Source organism: Pristis pectinata, chromosome 4 (assembly GCF_009764475.1).
Source record: "Pristis pectinata isolate sPriPec2 chromosome 4, sPriPec2.1.pri, whole genome shotgun sequence".
Classification (NCBI taxonomy): domain Eukaryota; kingdom Metazoa; phylum Chordata; class Chondrichthyes; order Rhinopristiformes; family Pristidae; genus Pristis; species Pristis pectinata.
The window spans coordinates 17534647-17562115 of record NC_067408.1 but is presented as its reverse complement, the minus strand read 5'-3'; the positions used below and the strand labels follow the sequence as shown (position 1 = coordinate 17562115).

At 41.0% G+C, this 27469-nt stretch overlaps 1 long non-coding RNA gene across 1 annotated transcript in view; it reads right to left on the bottom strand.

Moving 5' to 3' along the window:
* LOC127569709 (uncharacterized) overlaps positions 1-27469 on the bottom strand; it is a 424238-nt gene that overhangs the window by 160875 nt on the left and 235894 nt on the right. The window lies entirely within an intron of this gene.

Here is a 27469-nt window from a genome sequence, read left to right as displayed (position 1 = left end):
TTTCTATTGTATCATCATAGTTATCAGAATCAACCCCAAGCCCCAGAGTCACAAGACCATAAATCTAGGTTGATGTTCCAATATGGGGAAGGGCTACACTGTCAGAAGTGCCACCTTTTTGATTTGATGCCAAACCGGCCCAGTCTACTCTTTAAAATCTCTGCTTTGAAACTACTGGTGGCATCCTAATTACCATTTATCCTTCAGTTAACATTTCTAATTAAAAAAAAGAGCTTAACTGGTCACTGTCACATTTCCAATTCACGAGTTTGCTAGACACAACTTTGCTGCTGCTTTTCACGCAACTGAACGGTGACAACATTATTGGTTATCAAGCACTTTGTTTCTTAATGAGAGAAACACAAAAGTGTGTATGCACACACACATATACATACATATGTATATACAGTGGCATGCAAAAGTTTGGGTACCCCTGGTCAAAATTTCTGTTACTGTGAGTAGTTGAGTAGAAGATGAACTGATCTCCAAAAGTCAAAGTTAAAGATGAAACATTCTTTTCAACATTTTAAACAAGATTAGTGGATTAGTTTTGTTTTGTACAATTTTAGAGTGGAAAAAAAGGAAAGGAGCACCATGCAAAAGTTTGGGCACCATAAGAGATTTGAGCTCTCAGATAACTTTTACCAAGGTCTCAGACCTTCATTAGCTTGTTAGGGCTATGGCTTTTTCACGGTCATCATTAGGAAAGGCCAGGTGATGCAAATTTCAAAGCTTTATAAAAACCCTGACTCCTCAAACCTTGTCCCAACAATCAGCAGCCATGGGCTCCTCTAAGCAGCTGCCTAGCACCCTGAAACAAAGCAGGACAAGGCTATAAGAAGATAGCAAAGCGTTTTCAGGTCGGTATTTCCTCAGTTCGTAATGCAATTAAGAAATGGCAGTTAACAGGAACGGTGGGGGTCAAGTTGAGGTCTGGAAGACCAAGAAAACTTTGAGAGAACTGCTCGTAGGATTGCTAGAAAGGCAAATCAGAATCTCTGTTTGACTGCAAAAGACCTTCAGGAAGATTTAGCAGACTCTGGAGTGGTGGTGTACTGTTCTACTGTGCAGCGACACCTGCACAAATATAACCTTCATGGAAGAGTCATCAGAAGAAAACCTTTCCTGCATCCTCACCACAAAATTCAGCATCAGAAGTTTGCAAAGGAACATCTAAACAAGCCTGATGCATTTTGGAAACAAGTCCTGTGGACTGAAGTTAAAATAGAACTTTTTGGCCGCAATGAGCAACCGTATGTTTGGAGAAAAAAGGGTACAGCATTTCATGAAAAGAACACATCTCCAACTGTTAAGCAAGGGGGTGGATCGATCATGCTTTTGGCTTGTGTTGCAGCCAGTGGCATGGGGAACATGTCACTGGTAGAGGGAAGAATGAATTCAATTAAATACCAGCAAATTCTGGAAGCAAACATCACACCGTCTGTAAAAAAAAAGCTGAAGATGAAAAGACGATGGCTGCTACAACAGGATAAAGATCCTAACCACAGCTCAAAATCCACAATGGACTACCTCAAGAGGCACAAGCTGAAGGCTTTGCCATGGACCTCACAGTCCCCCGATCTAAACATCATCTAAAGTCTGTGCATAGACCCCAAAAGAGCCCAAGAATCTCACAGAACTAGAAGCCTTTTGCAAGGAATAGTGGGCGAAAATCCCCCAAACTGGCTACAGAAAGTGTTTACAAGCTGTGATACTTGCCAAAGGGGGTGTTACTAAGTACTGACCATGCAGGGTGCCCAAACTTTTGCTTCGGGCCCTTTTCCTTTTTTATTATTTTGAAACTGTAAAAGATGGAAATAAAAAAGTAATCTTGCCCAAAATATTAAAGAAATGTGTCATCTTTAACTTTATGCCTTTTGGAAATCAGGTCATCTTTTACTTGCTTAGCTATTCACAGCAACAGAAATTCTGACCAGGGGTGCCCAAACTTTTGCATGCCACTGTATGAACTCTGGTTAGGCCGCATTTAGAGTATTGCGTGCAATTCTGGTCACCTCACTACAGGGAGGATGTCAAGGCTTTAGAGAGGGTGCAGAGGAGTTTTACCAGGATGCTGACTGGATTAGAGGGCATGTGCTATCAGGAGAGGCTGGACAAACTTGGGCTCTTTTATCTGGAGCGGTGGAGGCTGAGGGGTGATCTGTTGGAGGTGTATAAAGTTATGAGGGGCATAGATAGGGTGGACAAGAAATATCTTTTTCCCATTATTGAGATATTCAATACCAGAGGGCATGCATTTAAGGTGGGGGGGGGGGTAGGTAGGTACAGAACAGATGTGAGGGGTATGTTTTTTTTTACTGAGAAAGTGGTGGATGCATGGAATGTGTTGCCTGATAGGGTGGTGGAGGCAAATTCATTGGGGGCTTTTAAGAGGGGCTTGGATGGGCACACAAATGAGAGGAACATATAGGGATATAGGCGTTCTGTAGGTAGGAGGTATTAGCTATGTCAGCACAACATTGTGGGCTGAAGGGCCTGTTCTGTGTTATACTCTTCTATGTTTATTCCTCTTTTGCACTATTTACTTATTTCTGTAACTTATGGTAATTTTTCTGTCTTTATGTCTTGCACTGTACTGCTGCCACAAAACAAAAAATTTCACGACATATATCGGTGATAATAAACCCGATTCTGATACTTCCAATAAAAGAGAATTAGAAGTGATTACATTGTGAAACTCCACAGAAAAAAAACCTTTCTGCGAAAAATCCTACAGCATTCTTGGTGGTGAATGTATTGAAGTTTGTGATTTTCAATTCTGGTTGACTTTATTTTTACTTTAAGCAAACTATAGGTGGAAGATTTGAATGTGGTATGATCAAGTGGGAAACCACAAAAGAGAAGATAGTAAATGAGCAACAGCTAGTTTAAAGAATTAGTACATAGTTTTGACAGAAATCTATCACTTTAAGGCACCAAACCTGGAGGAAAGTAGCTCAACCACAGCTAACAACAAAAGTTAAAGACAGTATTAGGTCAAAGGAAAAGGCTTTTTAATAACGTTGCCACAGAGTGCAGAAAGCTTGAGGATTGGGAAAAAATAAACAGAATTCAGCACAGAAGGACCAAGACATTGGCATGGAAAGAAAAATAGAATAGATGAGTAATCTTGCTGAAAACAAAACAGATTGTGGAGGTTTCTATTGACATGTAAAAGGGAAACGATTAGCAAATTGAAACACTAATCATGTTGGGGAATATGGAAATGGCAGAGAAGTTAAACAAATATATTGTTTCCGTCTGTTTACTGAAGACACACAAAGCATCCCTGTTGAGAACAACAGGTCTTGGTGAATGAGGGGATGGGGAAAAAAATGGTATTGGAGAAATTAACGGGACAAAAAGTCAATACGTTCTTCAGGATCCAATGACCTACATCTCAAGGTTTTGATAGAGGTGGCGAGGGAGGCAATGTGTACACTAGCTGTCATCTTCCAAAATTCCATAAGTTCCTGCAAATATAACTCCACTATTTAAAAAATGGAAGTAGGGAGAAAACAGGAAACTGCAGACCAATTCACTTGACTTAAGTAATGTGGAAAATACTGAAGTCGTTTTATGAAGGGAATGGTAACAGGTCACACAGAAAATAAAAATGGGATTGGGCAGACTCAACACAGATGCTTGGCTCTGTGGAAGTTGTATCTTACAGATAAATTAAGGGAGGGCCAGTTGGGATGAGATATTTTAACCTTTAGATAGCCACACAAGAGGTTATTCAACAAAATTTAGAGCATATGATATTAAAGGTAATGTATTGGCATGGAATGAAAATCGGTTAATGGACAGAAAACAGAGCTCAGGAATAATCAGGGCTTTTATAAGTTTGAAGGTTGCGATTAGTTGGGTGTTGCAGGAATCAGTGTTTGGGGTCTAGTTATTCATAATCTATATACATAATTTGGATGAGGAGATCAAGTGTAATGTTTCCAAATTTACAGATGGTACAAAGCTAAGTGACGGTGAGTTGTGAGGTGAAAACAGAGGAATATAGACAAGCAAAGTGAATGGGTGAGGACATGAGAGATGGTATACACGGTGGATAAATGAGGTCCTCTGCATTAGTAGAGAGAAAAAAAATCAAACAGCAGAATTTTATTTTTAAAGTGTGAGAGATTTTAAAGGTGTTCATGTTTAGAAATACTTATACATGAGCCATTAAAAGTTAAACGTGCAGGTACAGCAAGTAATCAGGAAGGCAAATATTATGTTGGCTTTGACTGCAGAAGACTTAAAGACACCTTACTGATATTATAAAAGGGTATATGGTAGAACTGCACCTGGAATATCATGTACAGGGCTGGCCGCCGTATCAGAGGAGAAAACAGCCTTATGATGGAGGTAAAGCAGTAAAGAGCAACAAACATCTGCCAGAGGGACTCAGCAGGTCGAGCAACATCTGTGGGGGGGGGGGGGGGGGGTTGTTGCTCCAGATTTCAACATCTGCAGTCTCTTGCATTTCTGTAATGCAATAAAGGTTCACCAGATTGATTCATGAGGGATTCATGGAGGAGAGATTAAGCAGGCTAAACCTAGACTCTTTAGAGTTTTGTAGGAGATCTCATTGAGGTAAACAAAGTTCTTATGGGGCTTGACATGGGAGATGCAGGGATGATGTCTTCCTTGGCTAGCATGCCTAGAACCAAGGATCACCGTCTTCAGGTGAAGTGTCAACCATTCAGAACTGAGATCAGAAGAAATTTTCTCACCCAGAGGATAGTGACACTTTGAATTCTCTACCTGAGAGCTGTGGAGACATTGTCGCTGATTATATTCAAGAGAGATCAAAAGATGTTTCGATATTAAGGGAATGACAGGATATGGAGTTAGTACAGGGGAGCATTGAGATAAAAGATCAGTCATGAGCCTATTGAATAGCAAAGCTAGCAAGGGCTGACCGTCTGACTCCACTTGCTTAAGTACTTTTCTTAAGTACTTTTCCTTCTTTAATTTGAGCTTTACATATTCAAGATGGTGAATAACTTATTAGCTTTGGCTCTAAAAGCCTCTATTTTTAAGTGTTGTGTTCCTGACCATATTGTGAGAGCCATTAAGCACAACTCTTACATTTCGCAACATTTAAAAGATCTTGGGCTCATCTTTCAGTCAAGCACTTAACCTCCTTCAAAGTAATGGCATTTTCTGTACATACAACAGCCCTCACCCCACCTCCCCAAAATATTGCATGTTCTTCAAAATATAATGGCCAGTCAAATCAGCCCCTATTTCCTCCTTTCTGCACAAAATTCAGAAAATTCCAAAATATTCCAAGATCTAGGACTTATGCTTTTTTCCCCTTTTTCAAGTTGCCAACTCAAAATCTTCAATTTTAACTGACATTTTCTTATTAACTCCTAAATTCTTCTCATGGTGCCACAAGTGTCCTGTGAATAACTTCACTAAACAGCCTTAAATCATCCACCCTGTTCATCTCAGTTACACACATTTAACGTGACATCCTGAAAATAAAAAAAATCATTTCTCTAGGCATGATTTGTCATCTGCAAATCCACGTCAGCTCTCGTTTATCATGCTCCATCTAAATGAGTTTTCCTGAATTGTATCTCTTACAATGATCTCCAATTCTTTCCCTGAGAGTTAAGCTTGAGCTAACTAGCTAGTATTTCTGGACGATCAGAATTTTCTTGCGGTATACAAGCTTCCCTTTATTTTATCTGTCTGGACATTAGAATGGAAAAAAAAATCAAGGAAATCTTGGAACCTATATATCTTAAGTACTGTAAAATCTGCATGTAGCTTATAATATCATTTGAGGTTTTCTTTTTAAAATCATCTGCAAACAATTACTGAACCAATTATCCATACCGGAGTAAATTATATTGCAGATGTACCTTACTGAAATTGTCTTGTCCCATTAATTCACTAGGGTCTCTGCAAATTTCTGGTTTAATGCCATATGGTTGTCCAACCATGGAGAAAGCTTCAACGCTGTATATTATTTTCAACACTCTGTAATATCTTCCATTTCAAGTCACTGTAATCATTTAAAGGGTTATCACTTGTGATGTTACCATTCTGCATTTATGTGCTTCAAATTCCTTTAGTCGCCTCTAGGAATATTCTTTCAAATTGATGGGATCTCCCATGGAACATGGAGTACATAGATGGAACTGAGCAGAATTTATAACATATAAACAAATCTATAAATCCTGGCGGCCAGTGATAGTCTTACTGACGGACTTGTCTCCTCCAACCTTAAATTAAAACAGAAAATGCTTGGAACACTCAGCAGGTCAAAGACCCTTCATCAGAACAGAGAGAAAGAAACAAGTTAGCTTTGAGTGGCAGAGAAATTGGAGGAAGAATACATTGGACAAAGGGAATATTCATGATGCGGCGATGCCCTATCACAGGTGGGACACTTTGATAGTAAAAGGTGTAAAATGTTGGCTGCGCGAATCGAGAGAGAAAAACTGAGCCAATACCATAGATTGATGACTTACAGCAGAGACATTTTGCAACATATTGCTCTCTATCTGTAATATTGCTCCCCAGTTGCAGCAATTTACCCATCAACCACTAATTTCCACAGCGACCTTGACCAACCCCAGCCTCACCCTATCACAGATACTCTCTCTATCCCATCTATCCCTCCCCCAACCTTCTCTGACAACTAACTTGTATTCCTTTTCTTCCTATTTCTGATGAAGGGTCTTCAAGCTGAAACGTTAAGTGTTTCTCTTTCCACGGATGCTGACTGACTTGCTGAGTGTTTCCATCATTTTCAGTTTTATTTCAGATTTACAACATTTTTTTTTGTTATTCCTCCAACTTAAATTTGCCTCACTTATGAGCTGAAGCCTTCACACAGTTCCATTTATCTTGTTCTCAAAATTGCTGCTTTGTCTCATCATTTTCCATGTGGCAGCAAGCCCCACATTTACACCACTCACTGATTAGAGTCAGAATGGAGCACTTGTGCCTGCATTTCTGTTTGAAGTGATTGTTTTGTGTTCAAGTCCAGAAGCAGCTGCCTAAAACATGGCCTGCCCCCAAACATCTGCTGATAATGAGATCCATAGCACCAACCTGTAGGGAATAGTTTCCTCCTGATGTTGGACCTGCTGGTTGCTGATACCATCAACAGTCAGGATTCATTCAACCAAGCCATGGAAGAGATTGATACGCTAACAATCCCTTCACATTCACAGACCAAATCACTGTTGCCAACTCCTCTTTAGAGGACTATGCTGACACTACACCAAATTTCAATGCTTTAAGACAGAAATAAGGAATATCTCTGGACAGATCACCACACTTGAGCTGTGGGTCTCCTGTTTAGCACCAGAGAAGAGGAACTTAGCAGTGACAGCTCCTGTTGAGGAGGCATGTGTGTGAAGGGCCGAATTGTCACCTTATCCAAGGCATCTTCCATGGCCTTATCTGGCAGCAGTCTATCGTCTTAAAAGGAAGCCATTAACAGTTCAACAACGCACCCTGAGAAATGATCTTTTTCCAGTCATTAACTTAAACCTGACCTGCATTGGCTTACAAGAAACTGCAAAAGGTATCAAATAAGAAAATTCCATTTATCCCGTTGAAGTCATTTCAAATTCTTTGCAGTGAATATATTACTCTGCAAACTAACAGCAAAATATTTCATACGTTAAATGATGGCAATCTCACCACAGTCCCTCCAAATGGTGTTAAATATTGATATCCTCCAAACTATGAAAGCTGACTTTAAGGTGATAGTCAGGGTTTCCCATATCTTTACTGGTTAATATTTAATATGTTGATGAGGTTCTCTCTTAACTCTCATCCTTCCAAACTGTAGTGCTTCATCTTCTGTACTTTTATCTCATAACTCTGCATTGGTGATTAGTCTTGTTGCTTTTCTCTGAGCTATCAGCATTTGGCATGTCTGCTCTATTTTGGACTTGAGCAGAGCAGAGTGGGTTTGGAGTCTGCACAACCTCTGCTGCATCTGTTGACATTTGAGAGTAGGAGTAAAAGGTTGGTTCACTAAATCTGAGTTTAAAAAAAATCTGAAAGAGCTAAAAATTAAAGGAAATTGAAAACAAAAACATGCAGTTTTGAGAAATGCATTGATTGACCTGATGCCATCAATCACTACTTTGAAGATTTGAGCCTTAAAATCCAATCAGATCCAAACTGCTGCTTTATTCAAATTCAGTGCATGCTGCACACATCTTAAGGGGTCTTAAAGCACATGGAATGTGGGAAATTGGTCCAAAGACCATATTCATATTTTACCAGTGAACCATGAAGTATCTAATATCCTGGGGAAGGATGGACAAAACTGGCTGAATGGGAGCAGAGGAAAGGACAGCAGGTTTGAGAGAGAGGGGTGGAAGTGGGAGTGTGTTGATTTATGGGAAAGGAATCTATAAAGAGCTGAGCTGGCATTACCTCAGGTATGTAGTGTAGAACCCCTTCAATTCCTTCTGGCCTAAACTTCTGTTTGGTGAAGCATTGCTTCACTCACCTTTTCGACAGCAGACTCCAACAGTTCCTTTAACATCTGGTCATTTGGCTTCTGCACATTTGAGAAAACTTCTGACAGCATGTAGAACCACAGAGTCAATGCCACACCAATCTCAGAAAAAAAAAGTTAACCAGGGGGTTGTGCCAATCACCTGTGCAAATGAGGACCTAGAAACAGTTTTGATGCCCGACTAAGGAGGGTTCATTCAATAGCTGTGGGATGAGCAAACCAATGCACTATGTAGTATGTTTCCTGCAAGAACTGAGGGTGCACGCACCACATATAACATTGGACTCAACAGATTGCACAAAATATTCCTGAGCTTTGGTCTCTACTTCCCATTTAGAAATGAAACACCACAGCACAAAATTATTTTTCTTCTTAAGTAGGGTCAAAAATGAATGGCTTTCACTCCATTTCTATGGATTTGGTGGTGGCTGAGAGACTAATGTAGAATTCATAGACTGTGTCACAGATGGGATAGGGTATGAGAACAACGATGTTGGATTTGTGCTCAGTCCCCCGTTGTTTGTCATGTATATTAGCAACTTGGATGAGAAGGGAGGTGACATGATTACCAAATTTGAGGATGACGCTAAAATTGGTAGTGCCGTGCCGTGGACAATGAAGGAGGATGGCCAAGGTTCCAACAGGATCTAGATCTAGAAAGTGGGCAGAGGAATGACCGATGGAATTTAATTCAGGCAATTGTGAAGTCATGAATTTTGGGAAGTTAAACCAGGCCAGAACATACAGTGAATGGCAGAGCCCTGCCGAATGCAGGGGAACAGAGCAAAAGAATGGAGAATGGACTCTTGATCTCACAATCTATTTAATTACGGCCTTGCACTGTCTGTCTGCCTGTACTTTCTCTGGAGCTGCAACACTTTATTCCACATTGTTATTGCTTTCCCTTATACTACCTCAATGCACTGATGTGATGAAATGATCTGTATGGATAGCATGCAATAAAAAGTTTTTGCACTGTACCTCGGTACGTGACAATAATAAGCCAATTTACCTGGAGGTACAAGTACATTGTTCCATGAAAGTGGTGACACAGGCGGACTGTCCAGATGAAGAGCCTCAACCCGCAATGTTGACTGTCCAGTTCCCTCTGTAGATGCTGCCTGACCTGCTGAATTCCTCCAGCTTTTGTGTTGCTCCAGATTCCAGCATCTGCAGTCTCTTGTGTCTCCAAGCTCTGACTTAAGTGTCTCCAAATCCTCAGCTGACTTTTCTTGACGATGAGATGGGACTTTTAATGTATGCACTTCTCTTGTAATTATGCAAGGCCATTGGATGAATACTGAACTGCTCCTTTTCTTCAAAGGCCACATACTCTCTAAGAAATGAAACTAATTTCCTTTCATGTATTAGTTTTGATGGGTGCTTAGGAAGTAATGGAGATGAATAAGGTATCAAGGTGAAACAGTGACAATATTGTTTTACTAGTTAAAGAAATATGATAGAGGAACTGTGGAAATTATATTATATTTTAACTGAGTGCAGTTTAAAAAAGGCACGTTAATAAAGACCAGTCTCAGCCTTTCAAGCAATTTGGAGGAGATTTTCAGGTCGAAGTGTTGCAGGAAGTACATGTAAAATCTCTTTGTTCCATCAGGATGGAGTGGGACTGACTCGCGAGGATGGGTTATTGAAGCAGAAACTGAGACAAGAAAGAGCATCGGATATAAAGTTGGAATAGAAGATGAAGATGACAATGGGAATCAGAGGATGGAAGGAAAGGCCATTTTTAAGGAGTGACATGTTGGAAGATACACAGATGAAGTGATTCTGTACATCTTCGCCAGCAACTGATAAATGAGGAAATATTTGCAATCTTTGCATTGATGCCTGAAAAATGGGACAATAAGGAATCAAACATAGGAAATGATATTTATAGTAATTTTCTCATGGAAGGCTCATTCAGAAAGTCAGGAGGCATTGGATCCAGGGAAACTTGGCTGTGTGGATTCAGAATTGGCTTGCCCATAGAAGACAGAGGGTGGTGGTAGATGGAGCGTATTCTGCCTGGAGGTTGGTGACTGGTGGCGTTCCACAGGGATCTGTTCTGGGACCCAACCCTTGCTGTGTGATTTTTATAAGTGACTTGGATGAGGATGTGGAAGGATGGGTTAGTAAGTTTGCTGACGACCTGAAGGTTGGTGGTGTTGCGGAGAGCATAGAAGGTTGCTGTAGATTACAACAGGACATTGATAGGATGCAGACCTGGGGTGAGAAGTGGCAAATGGCGTTCAACCCAGAAAAGTGCGAAGTGATATACTTTGGAAGGTCGGATTTGAAGTCAGTATACAAGGTTAATGGCAGGGCTCTTAGTGTGGAGGAACAGAGGGATTTTGTGGTCCACATCCATAGATCCCTCAAGGTTGCCACGCAGGTCAATAGGGTTGTTAAGAAGACATATGTTGTGTTGGCCCTCATTAGTCTGGGTATTGAGTTCAAGAGCCACAAGGTAATATTGCAGCTCTATAGAACTCTGGCTAGACCACACTGCATACAAGAGTATTGTGTTCAGTTCTGGTCACCTCATTATAGGAAGGATGTGGAAGCTTTAAAGAGGGTGCGGAGGAGATTTACCAGGATGCTGCCTGGATTGGAGAGCTTGTCTTATGAGGATAGGTTGAGCGAGCTAGGGCTTTACTCTTTGGAGAGAAGGAGGATGAGAGGTGACTTGATAGAGGTGTACAAGATGATAAGAGGCATAGATCGAATGGACAGCTAGAGACTTCTCCCCAGGGCGAAAATGGCTAACACAAGGGGGCATAATTTTAAGGTGATTGGAGGAAGGTATGAGGGGGATGTCAGAGGTAAGTTGTTTTTTTTTTTAAACACAGAGTGGTGGGTGCATGGAATGCACTGCCGGCAGAGGTTGTGGGGGCAGATACATTAGGGACATTTAAGAGACTCTTAGATAGCCACATGAATGATAGAGAAATGGAGGGCTATGTGGGAGGGAAGGGTTAGATAGATCTTCAAGCAGGATAAAACGTTGGCACATCTTGGGCTGAAGGACCTCTAACTGTGCTGCAATGTTCTATGTTCTTTCTTTTTTAAAAGACATTCGGATAATTACATGGAAAGGAGGGTTGAGAGAGATTTGGGCCAAACATGGACAAATGGGACTCGCATGGTGAGCATCATCGTCAGCATGGGCGAGTTGACCCAGAAGGCCTGTTTCCACTCTGTGTTACTCTTATGACTATCTCTGGGCTGGGAAAGTGGGAGGACCATCAATTCTTCCTCCCACGATTCAATTAGATCATGGCTGATTTCTAGCATTCACTCACCTTTGCTCCAGTGCCCTTGAAACCAATGTTTGTTGAACAAAAATTTCAATCTTGAAAGATTCAACTGCCCTGTATCCACCACATCTGGAGAAGAGTTCCAAATTTCTCCTATGTGAGAACCACTCCCAGAATTTAATCTTGACTGGCTTTGCTTTGATCCTCAGGTAATATCTCCTTCCACCTTATCTCCCTCAGAGGAAAAACTTCTCTGTATAGACTTTAAAAAAAAACACTTCTAATATCTTAAACAATTATCACCATTGCAGTTTAAAAGTATTCAATTGAATGTGAAGCACACTGGGATGAACTGAAAGCTGAAAATGAAAAAAAAAGATTTTCCTTGTATAAAAGCAGAAAATGCTGATAACAAGTTCAGGCAGCATCCGCGAAAAAAGAAAGTGTTAAAGTTGAAGGCTGAAAACCTTTGAAAGATCCTTTGATCTGACCTAACTGTTTCTGTTTCCACAGATGCTTCCTAACCTGCTGAATGTTTCCAGCATTTTATTTTTTTTTTAAATATTTCAGATTTCAAGCATCTACAGTTTTTATTTTTTTTTACCTTTCCTTTCTTAGAGAGCATGTAGCCATTGAAAAGAATATAAAGGAATTCTGTGGCGAAAGAGGAAATTAATTATTTTTAAATTAAACTCTGGGGTCCATGCTCCACTGGGCTGCAGAGCTTCATTAACAGTCTACATCTTGGGTAAAGAAAAGGGCGTCCTTAATTCCATTTGATTGATGGGCTGTGGGGGCAGCATTCCTTCTTGTCCCTCGCCATTTATCTCATTGATCGTCTCTATTAATTGTGGGTCAATATTCCCTGATGTCAGATTGTGTGTTCCTTACAGTCTGGAGCATAGTTAGAATGGAGGCAGCCCAGAAAGGAGCAGTTCAATATTCTCAGCCATCAGATAGCCTTGCATAATTACAGGAAAAGTGCAATATGTTAAAGATTCGTCTCATGATCAGAAAAAAAGGCTAAATGAAGACTGAAAGAGGCAAAAACAACAGCTTGATTTGGCGATAGCCTCCAAGTTCAGAGGTCTGTGGTAGCTGGAGCTGTTGCAAGCCGCTTAGCAGTTTGAAGATCAAAGAAATAAAATTAACCACTTAGAAAATCAAAGTGCTTACCTCTGTGTTCATGGTATTAAATACTGCCTGGCCTTTAAAGAAGTGTAGTTAGTAGTTTTATGCCCTCGTATCTCTTTGAGGATTACTGTCAAACTGCACTTTGGCTCAGACATTTTCAATATATTAAAGGAGGTGCATAAATATGTGGGTGTTGTCACGAGACCTAATTTGTATTTTCCTTCATTTTTTGTTAAACAATGCACAGCATGGGAGATTCACAAGTTAAGTTGAGAACAAGAGAGATACCAGTCTACCAGAGGATATTTGTCTAACCATGTCACTCTACAGTGAAGCTGGCACTATATAAATATTCTCAACTTACACGTGGTAATATATTATAGTCATGATTCCTCGCTGTTGATTGCAATTCACCCAAAATCAGACTGCTGAATTACTTTCAACACAAGTTGGGATTCTACCACATTTCTATTATACTTCAACATCATCGAACCAGAAACTTTCCCATAAGAAAAAGGTGCAGGGTGCAGCACCTTTGGCATGCAATTCAAAGCCGTTGGCTGTTCGAGTCTTGGACTTAGTTCTTCATTCCTGCCTGTTATCCTTTACCTTCACTTTCCTATCGGCCAAAAATTTATCTAATTCAATCTTGAATAGATTCTGTGATTCAGCTTCCACTGTTCCCTGGGATAGAAAATTCCAAAAGAAATTCCTCCTCATGTCCAATGGATTACTTTCACATTCTTTTTAAATTCAAGTATGGGTCCAACCAGCTCATTCACAAACTTGCCATGTCCCCATTCAAATTAATCACACAGTGGCCTTATAGAATGCTTGTAGAGGTCTTTGATGAGGTGCTTAAAATTAAAGTGTTTCTTTTCAAGCTTAAGGGCATGTAAAGGTACGATTTAAATATATATCAGTTTTAGTATTTAATAAGAAATGGATTACTGTATACCAATCCAACTAGAAAAAGACTTTAGGATTTCTTATTGGTTTCAGTTAATTAAAATCAGCTTATTTGAAAGTAGGAAACAGGACACAAAATTAATTTTTGTGCTAAATTCATCAGGTCATTGCCCTTAAAGACAAAACAGCTTTTAATTGCGGTAGTTATTGAAAATGTTACTTATGGTGATAAGTGATTTAACAATAAATGGAAATTCACTTTGTAAGCCTCATGTAATTTTCAACAAGATTGTTCATTCCAATTAAAACAGAACCCTTTTGTCTTTCCACCATCTGTAAAGCATGAAAGAGTGCAATGGAATATTTTCCACTTTCCTGGATGAGTGCCTCTCCAACAACTCTCAACATCTTTCAGGATAAAGCTACCAACTTGACTGGAATCTCATCAACCACCATAAACATTCATTCCCTCCATTAATGCACAGAAGCTGCAGTACATACCATCTACAAGATATAGGGCACCTCCCAAATCTGTGTTTATAATCAGCAAGAAGATCGACAACAGCAGGTGCATGGGGACACCGTCATCTGCAGGTTCCCCTCGAAGTCTTCCACCATTGTGCCTTAGAAACATTTTCTCTCTTTCAACATCACGAGATCAAAATCCTAGAACTGCTTACCTAACAGAACTGTGTGAACAACTTCAGAGCTTGCACTATTGTTACATCACAAAATAAGTCCAAGGAAAGAGTTTTGTTTTCTTTTACAGGGTAAAACAACTTTTATATGGTCCCATTAACATACTGAACCTCAAAAGATTACCTTTGGACAAAATTTAACACTGAACTAAATTTAAGAACATTAAGACAAGTGAAGCAAAGCTTCAAAAGGGTTTCTTCAACAGGAAAGTTAGGGAATGTGGTAGTTATGTAAGTAGGGAGTTCTGGTGTTCAAGTCTAAGCCAGGTGATGCTGCTAAAGTTTAAGAGCAGAAAATTGAGAACGTGTCCAAACCCAATAATTCTTTTACCAGTTTTAATTTGCTTTATTAAGGAATATATTGCTAATATTTTATTAGTGTTCACTCTTCCTAGTTTTAACACTTTAGTCTCAAATGTCAATGCCATAGCACATGTAGTTTTATGTGCTTCATGATTGAAGCTGGGATAAAATGGATCCTGAAACTCCATTGGCTCTTTCTAGCAATGCACAGCACATAATCCAGCATTTCTCTTTGTGTAATGCACATAAATGATGCAGGGTGCACAGAAATGATGTCAATTGATATGTGAAACATGTTTGATTTTGTTACTTCAGCACTGCAGCTTATGGAACAAGGAAACAGCATTGGCTTTGATGAAGCGAATAAGCTTGAATGAAAGGAAGCAAGCCTGCTAGAACTCTTGGAAAGAAACACCTTTACCTACAACATGGCTGGGGAGCCTTGTACAAAAGACAATGGTGGATTCAGCTCTGATGCAACTGTGGATCAGATTTCTTATTGCTTTGCAAGGAGAGTGGCTCACAGAGCTTGTATCCACACTCTGCCACAAACATATATATCCTGGTGGTGACAAAGCCAGTTACCTGCTCCTGTGCCAATGCCAAAATTTGTCACATTACGTAACCGCCCCCCCCCCCCACCCACCCCCCAGAGCCACATCACTACCTCCAGCAGCAGTTTCAGTTGAAAACAAGTGCAAGTACAGAAAGATAGTTTCCCCTAAGCCTCAAATGAATCTACTATGCCCCTACTACGAGTTGTTTTCTCTGGAACCTTGGACGCTGAAGGGACATCTGATAGAAGTTTATAAAATAATTTTGTGAGGCATAAATAAGGTAGATAGATAGTCAGAATATTTTTCCCTCAAAAGGTAGAGATATCAAATACTGGAGGACATGCATTAAAGGTGAGAGGAGAAAAGTTTAAAGACACAAGTTTTTTAAAAAAAAAGTTGTAGGTGCCTGAAAGGCGCTACCAGAGGGAGTTGTGGAAGCAAATACAACAGTGGCATTCAAGAGGGTTTTAGATAGACACATGAATATGCAGGCAATGGAGGGATGTGGATCACGTGCAGGCAGAAGAGCTTTAGTTTAATTTGGCATCATGTTCAGCATAGATATCGTGGGCTGAAGGGTCTGTTCCTGCGCTGTATTGTACTTTCTTTCATAAGCACTGCCACTTTAGTACATTTTCAGGTACTGTACAACTTTCAGTCCCACATGCTTTCTCTTGCGATGAAAGTAGGTACAGACACCAATCTCCAAGCACACCCAAAAACTGTTTAACCAATGCCAGGAAGAACAAAACACTGCCTCAAACCCACTATTACCCAAACCCCTGCGATGGAGAGGGAATGTGACTTACATTGAATACAGATGACTTTTTTAAAACAAAACCTATTTCATCTTCAGACCACTAATCATTTTCAATCTCCCTCACAATATCTTGTACGTGGTTGATGTGACTTAAAATATGCCATTTGTGGCATTTGGAAGAATTACTGCAGGTGTACCACTTTGCACATGAGGAGTTGTGGCTCAGTTGTTGATATTCTCAGCTCGGTGCTAAAGGTACTGTCTTTAAACCCCAAAGATTTACAGTATTGACAAAGGCTTTTGCATGAGAGATACAATTCAAAGCACAATCTGTGCTCTCAAGTAGTCAATATTCACCCATCAACCAACAAGAGTGCATTTGGTCACTATCATGTTGCACTTTGTAGGAGCTTGCTGTGCACAAATTGTGACCACATGTCCTAGGTTACAACAATAACACAGAAGTAATAGTGGTGACTTCAAGGATTCTTCATTGCCATGACAGTGCTTTCCACTGTCCTCATACAAGTGTGAAGTATACAATATAACTGCAAGTATTTTATCCCTTTACTTACAATGTAATGTCAAAAAGGTTAGCCTTTTCACTAACATGCAAGTCAGCTAAATTAATTCAAGGGACTGTGGAATTTTAAGCACAATTTAGGTCAAGTATTAATCAAAGTAACAGAATCTTGAATTTTTTTTAAAATTAAGTACATACTGGAAGCCATTTCCATCCACCAAAACTGGCTCCACCCTTCAAATTAAAGCATTACCATATTGAAATGCATCCCCAGTCAACAGTACTAAATGCACTTAAATAGTGGTGTTTGCATGTTGTACTCAGTGCTGAAATTATTGACTTCAATAGAATGAGTTTCAGAGACAGAGGGTGAATTTGTAGGTAAATCTCCACTAACTGCCCCCATGTTCTCCAATTTAATCCAGTTTTTTTAAATGTAAGAAATTACTACTAAAGTACAGTTAAACACATTTTAAATAGTTAAAAAAGACAGTTTATCAGGAAAATCATGAGCTTGGACAAATGAAACAACATATTCTGTGGTCCAAAAGTCAGATTCCGTAAACGTAGCAGAGCAGACACTTACATGGGAACAGGAGTAGGCCATCTGGCCCTTCAAGCCTGACCTGCTATTTGTCAAGATCATAGCTGATTTTCTGAGTGTCATTTTCCAGTACTATTCACAAATCTCTTGATTCTCTTAATATCCAGTAATCTACTAAATTCTGTTTTCATGGAACTCAATGACCAAGACTCCATCACCCTCTGAGGAATAGAATTCCAAACATTCACCACCCTCCAGCTTATTCTGACATCATGACCCCTGATTCTTGACTCCTTAGCCAGTGAAGACAATCTCCCTGCAATCAGCTTGTCAAGCCTTGCAAGACATTTGAGAGTTTCAATGAGCAAACCTGCTATCCTCGAGAACAGACCAGTGAACCTTTGGTGCACTTCTTCTTCACAAGTATATTCTTTCTTATGCAAGACCACCAAAACTATACACAATATTCCTGGTGTAATCTCAAAGGCCTTCAATGAAAAATGCTTTTTTTTTGACAAACTGGTTTGTCGTCATATTATTCAAATAGCATGAGTTTAAACTGAAAGAATGAATAATTTTAATACGAGTTAAGGAAAATAATCTATTACATATGAGAATACATTCAAGAATTTGGGCAGAAAAATCAAAGGACAATTTTAGTGTGGAACACTAAAAAGAATTTGGGGCAGTTTCTTCGTTGTCCTGAAACAGTTGACTATCTGCCCCTGGGCTACACTGTTTCTTGGAGCATGGTCCCCAGTACCATTTTCTGATGAGAGTCCAGCTCCCAGCCCTTCAGCAGAGCACCACACAATGTAGGGGACATCACAACACAGGCCGTCAGCTGCACTCACAGAATGGCTTTGACAGCCGATAAGGTCTTGCCCCAGACTTACTCTACCTATGCCATCAGCGTGGTTGGGGCCTCTGAATGTCTAAGAAACTCACAAACATTTCCTAACACACAGAACATGTGAAAAAATGAATCATTATAAAATTTAAAAAGGTACTAAAAATTTATTTATGCAACAAAAAAAAAGCAAGAAACATCCTTGTACTAAACATTGTTGAAAGTAATTAAAATTAACAAAGACACAACTATTTACCTTTTGCCCAGGAGCCAATTCCTTCCATCCTCTGGACTTGTGACTGCAATGTCTGCACCAGGTTTAACCCAGTACAGACACAGGGGCAGAATCCCAGTCTTAGAGCTTGGAAATCTGTCCAAGATTAAGCTATTCAGTTGGACTCTATGAGAAGGACACCTGAATGGCACAGATAATAGGGCAGAAGATGCCATAGCCAATGTTGATCAACGGCAGTGTTGAAAAACAAATTTCCACAGGGAAAAAGGGTAATTCCCAGCATTGGGGTTCCATGAGAATCCCACTCTCCTGATGACTTTTCAAGGATTGTATTGTCCATTTCAAACAATTTAATTTAGTATTTACAAGTAGCTTCCTTCTGTTTAACCAGTGGGAGGAATGCATTTCACCTTGCAGAAAGGCTTTGATTTTCAGCAAGAGCCTCCAACCATTTACTTGAAACAACTCCCAATTGAATTCCTTTGGAAATGAAAATTCTGTTCTGTCAAAAGTTGAACATTCACAAAATATTGATGAACAAGGTCACTTTCAATTGCTCCCTGTGCATTTTCCAAACTACCAGATCTCCAGTCTTTGATGAGTTCTTTCCCTACAAATTCAGTGACACATAGTTAAACAATAAACTCAGTCAGTTTTGCATTCTTGTAGGTGATTGAAGCTAATCCAAAACATTTGCAATATATCTGAAAGCAATTCCTAGTTTCTATCTAACCCCTTCCTTACCAGCCCTCAATGCTGAAACAATTCCAATTATGCCTGTTCATTCTCACCCAATGATCTTCAACATATTCCCAGCATCACTGTGCCACAATAGTAATCACAAAGGTCTAATTTGATTGCTAATTTATATTTATTGGGCATATTTAGTTTCTCTCATTAACTTCTTAAATCCTCCCCAATATGTTAAGCCTCTTAGCAATCTATTAACATTCCTGTGATTTCAACCTTTGAAACAACATTTCAGCAGCATCCCTGTCTCTTACTCTCTTACCCTCAATATTTATAATTGGCTTAATGATAGGGGCTGGATGGTTTTAACATCAGACTTTCACTTCAGGGACCGTAATTCAAAATTCAAGAGCAGCCTGATAATTCCCCTTGTCTACTTGCTGTAAGAGCCTCATGTGCATTGAGCTTCGACAACACTTCATTCCAGTCAGCCCTGGGCTGCTAATCCAAAACATTTATACAGCCAGCAGGAGTCAGTGAAGGGCAATGGCAGATTGTCGCCTTTGCACTGTTATTCAAAGGGTCTGATTTGATACCATTTTAACCCCATTCTGTTCACCTTGGCTTGCCAGTGGAGAGGGCAAGAGCAACGTTTTGAGAGCACGATTTGGATAAAACTAAATTTTAGCTACGGCAAATCCAAAGAGTTTCCTGGCTGCTTGCTTCTCTTCCATGATCTTTCATGGGGGGGGGGGGGAGGTTAGGGGGTGGTGGTTAGAGTGGGAGGGGGTTTGGGGGCTTAGGGAGTTAGGGTTAGGGTTCGGAGGGTAAGTGTTGGGGGCTTGGGGGAGTGGTGGTTAGGGCAGGTGGGGGTGCTGTTGGGGTGTTAGAGGGAGTGGGGGCTAGGGGTTATACAGGGTGGGGGTTGTAAGAGGTGGGGGATAGGGGTTATACAGGGTGGAGTTAGAAAGGGTGAGGGTTCAGGTGGTTATATGGGGTGGGGGTTGGATAGGGTGGAGGTTGGAAGGGGTGGGAGTTTGGGGGGTTGGAATGGGTGGAGGTTGGAAGGAGTGGGGGTTGGAACGGGTTAGGGGATTGGAAGGGGGGATTGGAAGAGGTGAGGGTTGGAAGGGGTTAGAGGAGGTAGGGGTTAGAGGGGAAGGGGTTAGAGGGGATGGGTGTTAGGGGGTTAGAGGGGTGGGGGTTAGAGGGGATGGGTCTTAGGGGGTTTGAGGGGGTGGGGGTTAGGGATTGAGTGGGTTTGGTGGGTTGGTGGGGGTTAGAGATGGTGTGGGTTAGAGGGGGTGGTGGTTAGGTGGGATAGAAGGGGTGGGAAGGTAGGGGGATTAGTTGCAGTGGCAGTTAGAGGCAGTGTGGTTTGGGAGCGTTAGAGGGGGTGGGGGTAAGGGAGGTTAGATGCATGATAGTTTGGGGGTGGGGTGGGGGTTAAGGTGTGTTAGGGGGTTAGAGGGTTTGGGGCAGCTTGAGGGGTGGGGTTTAGAGGGGGTGGGGGTGGAGAGGTTTAGAGGGGTTGGGGTTTGGATTAGGGATTTTGGTGTGGTTAAGGGGGTTTGGGGTTAGAAGTGGTTGGGGGGTGGGGGTGGGGTTTGGTGTGAGGTGGGGGTGGGGGATTGGCGGGTGGCATTAGGGTGATTTAGGTATTAGAGGTGGTTGTAGGGTGGTGTTTGGGCGGTGGGGGTTGGGGGTTTGGGGTGTGGATGTTAGAAGGAGGTGGAGGTTGGGGGGAAGGTAGAGAGAGGCAGGAAGGTGATAAATGGAACTAGATAAAGTCGGGAGGTGGGGGAGAATGTGGGTCGGGTTGGGGAGGGAAAAATGAACAAAGGGGTGAGATCCCGGATGAACCAATGAGAATGGGTGAAGGATACAGGGAGTGTGGAGTATCTGAAATTGGAAAATGTGATAGTTATATTATTAGTTTGCTGGTTACCCAAATGGAATATCAGGTGCTGTTCTTGTTTGTTTGACCTCACCATAGCAGTGGAGAAGGCCAAGGATAGATCGGTCAATGTGGGAATGGGAAGGAAAGTTAAAATGACATGTAACTGGAAGCTCAAGATGGCTATTGCATTCAGAGCGCTAGTGCTCTAAGCAAAATGATTGCTTGGTCTATGCTTTGTCTTGCCGATATAGTAGGGGCCACGTCGGGAGCACCGAATGCAACAGATGAGGCTGGAAGAGGTGCATGTGAATCTCAGCCTCGCCTACTCAGGATGTTCAGGTCCCTAGATGGTGTTGAGTGAGGTTGTGGAGGGTTGCATGTTGCACCTCCTATGGTTGCAGGGGAAAGTGCCAGGGGATGGGGAGAGGTGGGTGGGAAGGGATGAGCAGACTGGGGAACCGTGGAGAAAGTGGTCCCTGGAGAAAGCAGAACACTAACTCTGGACCAGACACAAGAGACTGTGGATACCGGAATATGCAGAAAAAAAGTCCTGACACACCACTGGCCTACACATTCAGGACAGCATCAATTGTCAACAGGATCCCACCACTGGTCACATTCCACTACTTCCCCTCTCCCCATCTTTCTGCTTTCTTTAGGGACCACTTTCTCCATAACTCCATTCATCATAAAAAGTTTATACAAAAGAAGAAACAGTGCAAAACCTTTACCTTCATGGTCAATACATTTCAGTAGCGTTAACTTGTTTTATTCAAACCATAGCATCATTGCCACTTTTGTGGCCCTCTTGGGTGATACACCATTTCAACATCTGAGGGGATTCCCCACTCGGCTCCGCCCCACTATGTGCGGTAGCAGAAGGAGCCTCGATTGTGGTCCTTCCCCACAGAGCCTTAGCATTGGCTGCACCGAGCTTCAGTCCCTCCCTCAGCATGTACTCCTGCAGCCCAGAATGTGCTAGTTGGCAACATTCCCTTCGGGACATCTCATTGTGCTGAAAGGCCAACAAGTTTCCCAAGGGCGGCATGCGTTGGGAATGATATTTCGTCCGTGCAGAAAGAACCTGACTGTGAGGGCCTCTCTCACTGCCATCCAAGCGAGGTCTGAATGCTTGTTGATGAGTAATGGTGATGAGGAAATCTGCTAGAAGATTTGAACAGTTTGCTCAGGGAACCATCCCACAGTCTCCATAGAGTCCCTGTCCCACAGTGTCTGTAGGACGTTCCATGCTGACCACTGCCTGATGGGTTGCGTTCAAAGGTGTTTGCTTGAAATAATTCTTCTCCAAGTGACAGGTAGTTACTGACCTGGGAAAAGCCAGGGTAATCTTTACTGTTCTGTCACAAAAGTCCACAGCACAAAACAGCCCTGATTAGTTACCCCTTTAAGGCTGTCCTTGTTGGCACAGAACAACAAAGAGGTTATTTTCAGGAGATAAACCATAGCCCAATGTAAAAATGAACATGGGTGTTGATTTATAATCATGAGGGTTAGAGAAAAATTCCAAGTTGCCCACCATTTGCAAATTCAAAATTTCATTCAGGAGTTTACAGAGATCACTGGGAAGGGGACAAAAAAGGAAAAGATTTTGCTTTAACTGCAACCAAAGCACAATTCTTCTGCAGTAGAGAAAGCTTTATTCTGTGGCTGAAGACAGGAGCGTTACATGGGCACATTGGATGACTGTCATTGGAAGTGCCTCCTACTCACATTGTTAACATTCACTGCCTTGATGAGACAAACATTCTGAGTGTAGCTCTTTCCCCCTGACCGGCTTTTCCAACTTCAGAGAGAGAAATACGAAATTTTTTTTTCCCAATGTGGATATGCATTCACGGTTATAATCATCTCCCTCAGAACAATATACCATTCATGCAGGAAATAATGTCATTTATTATTTTTCTTTTCCTTCAATTTTATTGGATTTTTAAAATTTAGGCCTCCTCTAAAAAGGGGAACTTTTTAAACATCTTTTAATTGTGTTTATAATACTTGGGAAACTTAGTATCTTAATTAGGCACGCAACTTTAACTCTCAGAAAGAGACTGCAGATGTTGGAATCTGGAAAAAATAAACACAACACTGGAAGAACTCAGCAGGTCAAGCAGCATCTGTGGAGGCAAAAGGTGTATGTCGACGTTTCGGGTTGATACTCTGTATCAGGACTGAGAGGGAAGAGGAAAGATTGCCAGTAATATAGTAGTATGAGGCAGGGGTGGGACAGAGGCTGATAGGTGTTAGGTGGAACCAGGTGGAGGGGGGAGGGTGGGAATGGACAGATAGAACCAGGCAGGGGATGGGAAAGGTAAACAAAGGGAGAAGAAACCTGGGTGGACAGGTGAATGTGTGCGTGGGAGCAGAATACTGGGGAAGTGGGTACTTTCACTGTTACAGTCGGAACTGAACCTGGAATTTTCTTCATCTGCCTTAACCTGCTGAGCTCTTGTTTTTGATTTTTTTTCTGTTATTCCAACATTAACTGCAGTGATGTGGGAAATAGTGATTATTTTTTTTTTACTGTGGTTGCAACACATAGATGTTTGTGGGATTGAACTCTGTAAGTTCATTGCCGTGTTTCCTACACTACAATGGTAACCCAGTAAGTACAGTTACTGTGGAGGCCAGATATGGGAGCACCTGATGCCTTGTTTCACCACTGGACACGCCATTGAACCCAGAGGTGTTTCATTACCTGCTGAGCTGAGAGGTGGGATACACTTTGTATCTGGCTTGTACGTATAGTTTTACTCCAGTGTCATCACCAAGCTCCATTTATAAGGTAAGCTTCGTAAAGTTATTTTGTTTATTTTTCTGTCGATTTGTTTTTATAGCTTAATATGTTTTTAAATAAATTATTTTTAATTACATTTTTAAACAAATTTTTTTTTAACTGATTTTAAATGTCATTGATTATTGTAGGCCTTTAAAAACAGTAACAGATCTTTGGCAGGCTCAAGAATGTGATAGATTTTATTTCACTGCAGATTTAACAGTGAATTTCTAGGTATAATGGAATATATTGAATTATAATTAATTAAAAGGCGTATTCCTATGATTCCATTCAACAGTGCAATTTGATTAGGGAAACCAATAACATGTGTGCCAAATGCCTGACTCAGTGCCTTCAAAAATGTAAAAGTAGAAAATTACATATGTTGGAAATTAGGGGAAAAAAAGGAAAATGGTGGAAATACCTAGCAGGTCATGTAACTGGATTTCCTGCATTTTCTGTTTTTATTCCAGTGTTGTCAGCCTTTTGTAAAAATATTCTGTTTTTAACTGGTGTTTTTGTCATGAGACACTGTTTAATCTTTTCGTATAATTTTTTTCAATTCAGATCTCCTAAAAAAAATCAGATATTTAAAACCCTTGGTGCCATTTGCAACAGTTTTCACTGCTTATGTAGAATACTGTATACAAAATTCATGCTGTTTTTACTAAATTCCATTCAGAAGTACATTAGGAACAGGAGTAGGGGTAGACATTGCCCATCAAGTCTGATCCACTATTCAGTATCATGGTTGATATGATCTTGGCCTAAATTTCACCATCCAGCCTGCTCCCCATAGCCCTTGATTCCCCAATAATCCAAAAATCCAGCAATCTCAGCCTTGAATATATCTAATGATTCAATCTCCACAGCTCCGTGGGACAGGAAATTCCAAACATTTATGACTCTCTGAGAAGAAAAAAAATCTTTTGTATTGCCCCATTAAATGGCTAACCTCTTATTCTGAAACCATGCCCTTTAGTTCTGGATTCCCTCAAGGGGGAACAACGTCTACCTTGTCAACCAGTAAGTGCTGGAAACACTCAGCAGGTCAACCAGCATCTGTGGAAAGAGAAACAATTAACGTTTCAGATGCTAGATCCTTTGTTCATGCTCATGGGAATGCAGCAGAGTTATTAACATGCCTTTAGAAGTGCTGATGAATTTCTAAGCAAGGATCCTTATACCTCATACAAGGGAAAGTGGCCAAGACCTTCACATTTTACAGTGGATACAAGCAATGAAACTGCTGAGGTACAGCAGACTTTTTTCAATATTGTCACTGTCCTGGCTGCAGATTTCATCCTATTAATAATACCTGCTGTCCTCTAACTTGGACATCATTACTTACATTAGGTTACTGATGCATTAATTCTCAGACTGATCCTTGAGGGATTGGGAATTTGTAACTATAACTACTGAAAAATACCCTTTTCTTTTCTATTATCTATCCAAATTATTATTCAATTTTCAACTTTAATAACATGAGCTTTCTTTTCAATCACAAGGCTATTCCCATGAGTGTTAATTTTTCCAATAATCCGATTATCCTATAGAAGATACAATGCATAGACTTGTGTGTAGAAATTGAAACACGTTAACCAACAGAAATCACATCATACAGAAAAGACTTGTGTTTATTTTGAAAAATAAATCAGCCTGTGACATTGGTTCCATAAACTCACACATGGAGGTCAAGTGAATGACATTAGTCTGGCTCACAGCAGTATCCTGTTTCTGTGTTTAGGTGCCCAGTGCCCAGATGCTTACACAAAGGCAATTAATGGAAATTGTGCTTGTATGTCAACTGATATTGAAGTTGAAGCATATTGATAATGTGCAGAATTTCTGTGTGCAAAGAAGTATAATAATGTAACAACCACAGGAATGTTGTTGTGGCTACAGCACATTCAATGATTTTATCTGCTTGCCCAGCAGAAGGGGTGGGGGTAGCGGGAGGAAGAGAAGCTGATGTGCTAAGTTAAATGCTTGAGCGCTTAATGTACATTGTTCCTCCTAAACCAAAACTGGAAAAACAGTGGGTAAGCTACTGATAGATGCAGAATGGGTTCTGATGATGTAAGTGGATCTTGATGTTCTACAGGGGCTTGCTTGTCAACAGAGCCCATCAGACATGAATCAGTATCAGAGAAGACCCACCAGGATCAGTGCTATTTTACAAATCTGTTTTTCCTTCTGCAGTGCCAGAACCTGGAAGGAAAAGCTGGACTTCACTGAGCCTCTCCTCATGAATCAGGAATCCATTCTGCTGAATATGGGAAGCACATGAAGACCCCAATGTGGTTATGATCAGTGAATACAATAAAAAGCACAGTGACAATGTCCTTTCTTAGCTGAAGAATAAACTTTGCACTTTCACTGCAACATTCTACCACTGTGATCAACATGGCAGTATCAACATATCGAAAAAAGATACTGGTACGCCACCATTATTTACACTGTTCAGCAATATCAAGTGACAACTTAGGACTTTATGACAAGGTGACATGCTGGATCCTACAGATTGTAAAAAAAATGTACTGGTTCATGATCACTTTTCTCCTTTGTTCTCTCTCCACTGTTTACTTTTTCCAGAAAGCAGATTCTAGAGGATTGGATTTCTTTGCCTGTCATGTTGCTCAAGTATTTTGTTTTCAGTTGGGAGCCGAAATGGAACAGTATCTGTCATTGGGGATATCACACCTGTATCAAAATACTACTGACAAACAATATCCACACTTCTCTGTGCAACACCTGACTTCGTAGAATCAATATTACAGAATGGAAGGAAGCCATTCAACCCATTAAGTCCATGCCACCTCTATGTGAAAGTAATTCAACTGGTCCCACTGCCCTGCTCTTTCCTCATAATGCTGCAAATTCTTTCCTTTCAGATACTTATCCAGCTTCCTTTTGAATGCGAGAACTGATTCTGCTTTCACGGATGCCCTTTCGAATGCATTCCAGATCCTAAATACCCGATGCAGCAGAAGGTTTTCCCTCATGTCACCTTTGATTCTTTTGTCAAACACCTTCCTTGTAATGTCGCCTTGCCCTTGACAACTCTGCCAACAAGAATAGTTTATTTCTATGTAGCCTGCCCATACACCTCTGTCATGTTTTTTCATAAACTCCTCTGTCCCAAACGGAACCACAGATTCTCCAGTCTATCCACATAACTCAAGTCTCTTCCCTCTGGAATCATTTTAGTAAAACTCTTTGCAATCTCACCAAATCCTTCCTAATGTGTGGCATTCAGAACTGAACACAATACTCCAACTGTGGCTGGACCAGTGTTTCTTTCTCAATTGTTCGCCATGATTTCTTTGTTATTGCATTTTAGGACAAAGTATCCTGTAGGCATCTTAACCACTTTCAACAAATTATGTACGTAGTTTAGCTATTTCTCCATCAGCTCAGAGGAGGAGACTGGCTGTGGGCATTCTCTGGCATTTCAGACTTCTCCAACTTGTAGGCTGCACCCTTGTCCTTGCAGAGACCTCCCTGCACACCTGCCAGAGGCATCTGGCTGTGGTCCTGGAGATTCAGTGCTCCCCGAAACAAAAGACATCCCTCCTGAGTTTGATGTGACATACCATCCTCTGAAAGTTCCTCTTGGTACACCTGGGAGCATGTTCCCTGTCCTCAGGAACCACTGGCACTGCTGTCTACAAGAGATCTGCACTCTCCATTTGCTGGAAGAATGCTGGTGATGTTGTGCGTTTGGGCCTTTTAAGATCTGTCTGATGAGCTCTCAACTACAAGTCTAAATTGCGGCCGTTTCTAAAACTAAGAGGCACAACATGAGAGAGCACAAC